Source organism: Morone saxatilis, unplaced genomic scaffold, assembly GCF_004916995.1.
Source record: "Morone saxatilis isolate NCDOM2014 unplaced genomic scaffold, NCSU_SB_2.0 Contig2, whole genome shotgun sequence".
In the NCBI taxonomy this organism is placed as follows: Eukaryota; Metazoa; Chordata; class Actinopteri; family Moronidae; genus Morone; species Morone saxatilis.
The window spans coordinates 844,910-853,300 of record NW_023339762.1 but is presented as its reverse complement, the minus strand read 5'-3'; the positions used below and the strand labels follow the sequence as shown (position 1 = coordinate 853,300).

The 8,391-nt window shown below is 39.1% G+C and overlaps 1 pseudogene; it reads right to left on the bottom strand.

The window, feature by feature from the left end:
• LOC118330282 overlaps positions 1-7,506 on the bottom strand; it is a 30,054-nt pseudogene extending 22,548 nt beyond the window's left edge.
• Positions 7,507-8,391: the final 885 nt, after the last annotated feature.

The following is an 8,391-nucleotide window of genomic DNA, read 5'->3' as shown; positions in this document are numbered from 1 at the left end:
TTCCCCAGATGTCGCGAGTGGCCCGAAAGTACCTGTGCGTCTGTGCCACAAGCTCACCATCGGAGCGGGTTTTCAGCAACGCAGGTAAAGTTGTCAGTCCACAACGTGCCCTGTTAAAGCCGGACAAAGTAAACATGCAATCTTGACTAGATTTGTTGCCACTTGCCACACAGTTCCCTATTCGCATTGTGTGTGTGTGTGTGTGTGTATTTTTTTTATTTAATTGATTCAGCTATTTTTATTTGGTTTTCGTTAAAAACAATATTAGAAAGAAGACTGGACTGTGTTTTAATTTAGGCCTATTTGCAATAATTTGTTATAATATGGATGTTTATGTTAATTCAACTCTGGTTGACTATTGTGGGTCTATTTGCACTTTTTTATAAGCTGCTCTTTGTTGTTATTAAAAGTTGTTTGGGCTGTGATTTAATTTCATTGATTTGTGTGTGGGAAAACTGTTCTGGATGTTTATGTTAATTTAATTCTGTTCGCACTTTTTTATAAGCTGCTATTTGTTGCTCATAAAAGTTGTTAATATTGTGCATGTTATGTTGTTACTGTTTCAGTATTAGTGTTTGGTATTCAGTTTCTGAACGGTGTAGGCACAAGCCAACAGTTTGGTGACGCCGTCTGAGCCTTACGTCATAATTTTTAATTAGTCACGGTAATGCCGTATACCGTGGTAAAATAGGGAGGAGGTTTGACGGTATCAAAATTTGGATACCGCCCAACTCTAACTAATACTAACACTCTCAGAAACGTCTGAATTCTTTAAAGAGTTTAGAAAGAATCTACGTGGTAGCAATATAGAGAGTCAGTCTGTGGTCCAGTTTATCAAAAAACATATCCTGTCCCGTCTTGACCGGAGCCTATCACAGCACATGTTGGCAAGCATAAATCAGTGTTGGTTAGAAATTAATGTTTAGTAGTCTAGCTGGGTTGTTAACACTATAAGTAAAAGTGAAATTGTGTGTTTGTACAGTTAAGTTATGTAACATACATATTGATACTCTTTACAGGAGATATCAGAAAAAGGTTGGGGCGGCAGTAGCTTAGTCTGTAGGGACTTGGTTTAGGTTTAAGTCCAACATGGACCCCATTTTGTCTTTTCATATTCTTGTTACAGTATCCTCTCTCAAAAAAAAAAAGTACTGTATTTTAGCAGGTATGGATTGTCTGAGAGTAAAGTTATATCCAAATCTGTCCATCTCTACCATGTATAAACAGGCGCACACACACACACACACACACACACCCATACAGTCAGACTGTCTGTCTTCTGAGCTCCACCTGACAGGATGTCCTGTAAAGTGTGTACTTCCCCACATGCGTGTGTCTGTACCTGTAGGGCTTGTCGTAAGTGTTGACTCCAGTGAAGCTCTGGCTCCTAGTGATGGATCTGGAGGTGAGGCGTCTGACTGGGCGAACGGACAGCGACATGGTGGAGAGAGTTCGGGATGGACTCCCTGCACAGAGCAAAGGAGAAGAAGCATCAGTAGACTGCTGACACCACAGCATGTTTCTATCCCACATCTCACACACTCAGTTCCCACCGGGTATTAACATCCGACCTGTACCTGGACATCTTGCCACAATTTAACAGTTTGACAGTGGAGACAGAAAAAAAACATGGGAAGAGACTACCAGGGGTGCCATGTAACAGGGTCCCAGTCAGAACTGAGGCAGGGGCATTGCAATTATGATCTAAACTCCATTCAGAAAGCAAGCATTTTAAAAGTTCTTTGCTTGTCGTCTAGCGTACAGACTCAACAAAGTATGAATTCAGACATTTTCCAAATCATCATCATGATGTAGTTATTTCAGCATCCTTTTGATCTGTTGTTTGGAATTAAATCACAGCAAAATCTGTCTATTTGGGGCTCATACCACCATAGTAAGCCAGATTAAAAGTGAATATTCACTTGTGTTACTTGCGAATAACACAAATGATCCTGTGAGTAAACTTGCAAAAATTCACTGGTTTTCCCTGTGTGTTTTAAGGTCTCAAATAAACTGATATGACTTGAACTTCTCAAACAAAAAAATGAAAAAAAAGAAACTTTACATTAAACCAGAAATGATACAGAACCAGAAAATAAAAATAAAAATAAATAGAAACCACAAACTGTGCTGTGTTCTGATAACTCATTTCCTTCTGGAAGCACTGATAAATGCCATAATGAGTCACGGATCGGTTATCTAATCAGTGTCGACCATGAGAAGCAGGTAATTATCGGTTATTGTATCAGTTGAGGAAATATCCGTATTGTGCACTACTGGATAAAGATTAGAGGTTGTTTTTTTTATGTAACATGGTAAAGTTGCAAGAGGTGGTTGGTGGGCACAGACAGAGTCTAGACATAAGCACTTCTGTTAATGTAAGTTAAGGTGATTTTGTTAGGTTTAGGCAAAAAAAAAGAACTTTGGATAAGTGTAGGCAAAGATTGTGATTTCAGTTAAACGTTCATTAAAAATCTTCTGTCTCTAGTCACTGCTGACTTTTGAATAATGCTGTAGTCACTATGAGTGGATAGTATTGCACCTTTGTCTATTTTGGTGAAAAAACTAATGTAATATGTTTTCAGTGAACATTTTGCAACATTGTGACTTCCCAGGTACGTTAAAACTATATCTATAACTCTAGTAGATATTGAGTCCACACCACAACTATAATGGCAACGACCTTGGCGAACAATATCGTTGTGATAACTGTCATAGCAAGCTGATGAACCAACGCTTATATAATGTAATATTAGTCTGCATATCACAGAAAATTTCATTTTAACTGCTACCAACTGTCTCTATCTCCGAACTCATGAACCCATATCTTTCTGGTTTTATTTTTTTTTCTCTCTGCGCAATGTACAGCAGTAACAGCTCATTAATAACTTTGCTATTTTAAGGAATGGGGGTTTATCGTTCATTAGTGTGGATGCTCACATCGTTATTGTTATAGTACTGGTTATAGTTACTGCACTTTATTTATGCTTTCTCAAATAGTGGGTTGAGACCACTGGGTCCAGTGGGTCATGGACTGGGAATGGGTCTTGGAGTGTGTGGTCAAAAAATTAATCTATTTTAAATACACTTTTTGTATTGGGATTAATGCAGGGATATGCAACACTTTTAACATTAAGAAATACAATTGCCTTTTATAATGTGCCATAGAGGAATAAAAACATCTATTTTCATAAAGAAGTGAGCATTAGACACTGACCCCACTAGAACAGTAACATACACGCACAGTAAGAAAACAACAACTTACTACTTAAAAAAAGAACTGTACATAAACATACTAATTAGGATCTACAATTGCACATTATTGTTGTACATTTACTTCCAAAAAACTCCAAAACAGACTAAACAACAAAAAGAAACTAGAAAGAAACGTAAAAGCTGTAGAAACTGTACCACACCTTACTCCATAATTCCTTTATTAGTTTGGAATATCTGAAGATTTACGATTCTTAATGTACTTGAGAAAGGGACCCCAGACCTTGAACATTGCATTGGATCTTCCTTGGAGAGTCTTATTTTCCCCAGCCTATGAAAATAAAGCACATCTCGAATCCAATGTACAAGAGCACTGAAAGGGTTAGGATCAAGCTTTTGGCCTAGTATTTCAGACACAGTATTAAACCATTGCCCAGAAGTTAAGCAAGGATGGACAGAGCCAGAGCATGTGTACAAGGTTAGCAGGGGCCTGATAACACCTATCACAAATCAGCGAGACATCGTTGAATATCTTGGCTAGGCAAGCCTTGGTAAAATAAGTACTACTTTACGCTGTATCAAACCATGTTTCACACTTATAGAGGAGCTGTAACCCTTTCCAGCATCTCTCCCCAAACCTCACTCAATATTTCCTCCCCCAAATCTGTGTCCCATGATAACTTGATTGATTCAATTGAGTCGATTCTTAAGTTATGAATCTGTGTATGGATTCTACAAATAGCCCCTTTCAGGGATGAATACGGAGTCAAGAAATCATCAAGAGGTGAGCCCTCTGGCAGATTGGGAAAACTGGGGAGCATACTTTGTACAAAGCTACGGGCCTATAAGTGCCTTTACATTTTTTTCTAGGAAGCGAATTAACATTATTAATGTATAAATCTTCTAACGATTTAACACAGACGAAGATTGGAAAAAAATAAGAGTAAATGATCTGCATACAACAAGACCTTTATTTCTACTCCATTCCTGTGTATGCCATAAATGTTAGGGTTGGTTTTAAGTGCAATTAAGAGGGGCTCAATGGCAATGGCAAATAATAAGGGAGTCAGAGGGCAGTCCTTCCTAGTAGATCGATACAAATGAAAATAATCAGAATTTATATTATTATTAGTTCTGACTGATGCTTGAGGAGAAAAGTAGAGCAATTTAACCCATGAAATAAAATTTCCCCCAAAACCAAATTTTGTATGAGCAAAAAAAGGGGTAATCCCACTCCACCCTGTCGAATGCCTTCTCTGCATCTAGCGAGATCAAGGGTTCAGGAAGGGTAGAGGGAGAAGGATTATAAATCACATTAAGCACGTGCCTTAGGTTAAAAAAAGAGTGTGTCTATTTTGAATAAAGTCAACTGGTCAGGGGAAATGATAGAGGAAAGGACAGTTTCTGTTACTGTAAACACAGTTATAAAGGTGATCTATGAATCTAATTCATATTCATTAGAATCAGCAGCACACAATTGTGATGTCAAGGCAGACGACCACCCACCTAGACCTGAAGGGTCTGTTCTAGGTTTCTGCCTGTTAAAAGGCAGTTTTTCCTTGCCCTTGTTGCCAAGTGCTTGCTCATGGTGGTACTGTTGGGTCTCTAATGTTATAAAGGAGTTCGTCCTAGCCTGCTCCTATTTGAAAAAGTGCTCCCTGAGTACACTTCTGTTATGGAATTGGCACCTAAATACAAATAAAACTAAACTGAATTGAAATTGAATTGATGTTCACACTCAGTTTAATATTAGAGTGTGCTCTGATCGCAGGGTGCATATTTAATTTTATAAAAGGTATGTGTTTACTAGCCTATTTATAATTTTTTTTTAGCTTGGTTTGAATTCAAGAAAAGTGGGTCACGACTTAATGAAAATGATTAAATGTGGGTCCAATGGGGAGACCAGTTGAGAACCACTATGCTAATTAACATTTCCTTATTATGTTTATAGAAACGTAATCTAGTTTGCATTTGGTGTACTGTTGCAAACTAGTTGTACATCAATTTAAAAAGAAACTTCTGTAAAACAGGAATCCTCCAAATGGAAACAAGGTATTATCATGGTCTGATGTCACTTAGATATAGCGCTATATCTGTTATAATAGCTAGCATTGAAAACCACAATCGTTTATATCTGGATACATTATGTCACTTGTTTTTTATGTTGCATAAAGCAGGCTAATCCACTCTGTGGCTGTGGCCTTTAACCAACATTTGAAGTCTGTGGCCTGAAGCACTGTTTTGTTATTGCGGCTTAAGTCAGCGGTTAATTTCTGCCAGCTAAAGTAGTGTTTTCCTACTGTGGCCTATCCAGTGTCCTGTATCCTGTTTTTTCAAACAGCTGAAAGGCTTTTGCAAGAAAACACCCCCCTCCAGAGCACAGGAAATGTCACAATCCTACAGGAAGTCAGAAGCAACTGCGTCTCCTGACAGGAAATTTAACAAAGGAAGATAGTCCTGAAGGCCACAGTCATCTGGCTGAAGAGAAAAGGTCAATTCTGTTTAACTAGGGATGGAGAGAGTACTTTATTGGTATTTAAGTAGTGGCTAAAGCAAATTGACAGTACAACTTTCACATCATTCTTTTAAGTAAAAAAATTTGATGTTTAACAAGAATAAAAACTATTCATATCTTACTTTTGACTGAGAGTAAACATGCTAAAAATACTTCCACCATTGAAAATCATCAAGAATGTGTGTGCGTTTGTGTGCTGTGAGAGTCTGGTCAACCATTTGTTGACTTAACCTAGTTTAAGTACTCGAACAGAGTACAGAGAAGCTGAAGGGGAATGAGAGATAACGAAAGACAACACATTTCAGAGAGAGAAACTGAGCCTACCAGAGTGAGGTGAAGAGTGGATAAAGAGGGCAAGTAGAAAAGTTGGGTCATGCTGGGTCCATCAGATTCAGATACTTTCCTCTTTAAGTTCCTGATAAATCGTCATTTGTCACAGCAGTTCACTGTCTCTATCAGGAAGTCTGTTACTGCTTACACAAAACAGTTTTCGCTCATTAAAAGGTTATATATATTTCTCATGTATATATGTGACATTTTGTGTGTGAGAAGATTAATATAGCAGCAAACAACTGTTCTCTCTGTAAAAATATTGTGGAGTCATAGTGTCACACTCCCTCCGCCTGTGTTGCTATTCCAGCCTCGCTGTGGTATGTTTACATAGCAGGTCTGGCCATGCGTGCATATTAGTGCATGTATGGCTGTCTGTGTGCAGCTGAGTGACTGAAACTGCAATTTTTCTCATCTACATAAGTGAATTTTTTCTTGCTGGCTGTAGTGCCCTTGTTTCGGTCTGAGATGCTGGTGCTTTGTCGTGCTTTCTTTAGTCTTTATGATTTTTTAAAAATCTTTATACCAATGAGTTATACAGTTTGACTCTTTTAATTAATGTCAGTATATAGGAACATCACCTTAAGACACTTATACAATACATCCGAAGTATCCTGAGTCATTTTCAAACCACAGCAACTATCCTGCACCTGGTGGGGGGAGGTGGGGTGGTATAAGGTACCCAATATGATATAATCCAATACAATAACACCACAAACACTCAGAAGTTCTTGTTTCACACCACATTTTATGATTTGCGACATAAAATGTCAGAAAATGGTGAAAAAATATTGATCAGTGTTACCAAAGCCCAGGGTAATGTCTTGTTTTGTCCACAACCCAAAGACATTCAGTTTACTGCCATATAGGACTAAAGAAAGCAGAAAATATTTATATTGGAGAAGCTGAAATCTGTAATGGACAGACATTTTTCCTAAATCAACTATTAAGAGCTCTAGGTGGGTGGGATATATTGTAAATATACAGTATATTTCTCATCTATCACATGCCAATGTTTCACTTTACAGTGAAGTTATGGCAAATGAGCCACGATTTGATGTCTCAATTTTTCAAAATAAATGACAAAAATGTCTTCTGCTTTTCTCGCGTTTTCTGTGCTGTACTGAACCATAAGCCCAAAATGAAAACCCTCAACCCTGAAACCAAACACCAACCTTGATGGGGCTCCGTGTTTCGGTCAGAGTCCCAGATCAGACAGGGCAGTGGTAGTCGGCACATTTCTCTCTATCACACCCCTGTCCTCTCTCCTGTGTAATCTGCAGCCTTATTCCACTTTCATGAGCTAATCAGGCACCATCCTTTTTGGTTAAATCATCCATCAGCTCTATTCAAACTTCAACTAGCTCATCCAGAAGTCAGTCAGTCAAATCCATCAAACTGAAAATGTCTGTCAAACTGTGCTGCGTTTGTGTTCCCTACCTGATCCAAACAGCAGTCCAAACCTGGCCAATGGCAACAGATTCCAGTCACACCATCTCCTCTGCTATTGATGCTCTCATATAAACACTGGGACGTGGCTCTGTGCCACACACTCCGCCTTCCATACGCCTCTGTGGTAAGCGAGTGTGTGACACCACACCTATTGTCTGATGCTCTCTGGCCTCTCTCTCCCAGACCATTCTGGAAACTGCAAACTCTGCCTGGGACCCACACACATTCACACTCTCTTTCTCTCGCTGCAGCAACAGCTCCGCCTCGACTCATCGAAAAGAAAAACATTAAAACAGTTTTCACATATGAACTCCAAACATCTTGTCAGAAGTGTTCTCACATGTTGGAAATGCTCTGTTTGGTTTAGGGGGGTCGCGCCTGCAAGAGGAGGAGGACTCATCTGTAATGATGAATGATTTTCTGATATCAATACAAACCGTGTGTCAATGTGACCACAAACTGATAGAAACGGAGGTGGTGTGCTGGGATTTTAGAACTGAACTATGAGCAGGACACAGACGTGTGGAAATCATTCAAACGTGGTCTTTCGATTATTGACCATCGTTCTAGCACCAACCACTGGAACATTTCTTGACTCACTACTGGTAAGGCCCTAACAGTAGCACAGCTGCCAGTTTGTTAATCACATTTTGTGGGCTTGCGTGTATGTATATGCACTCCTGGGAAAATTGGGCCTGTGTATCTCTGTCATGTAAGGAATGGCAGATCCAAGAAAACACACACACACACACACACACACACACACACTAGGCAAGAAAAAAAACACACTTGTGTCAAGAATAATAATCAAGCCCAATAACGCACCTAGACCACAGCCTGCTAGCTCAGCCAGCCTGCGTTATTCAGTTATTATTTTTCTA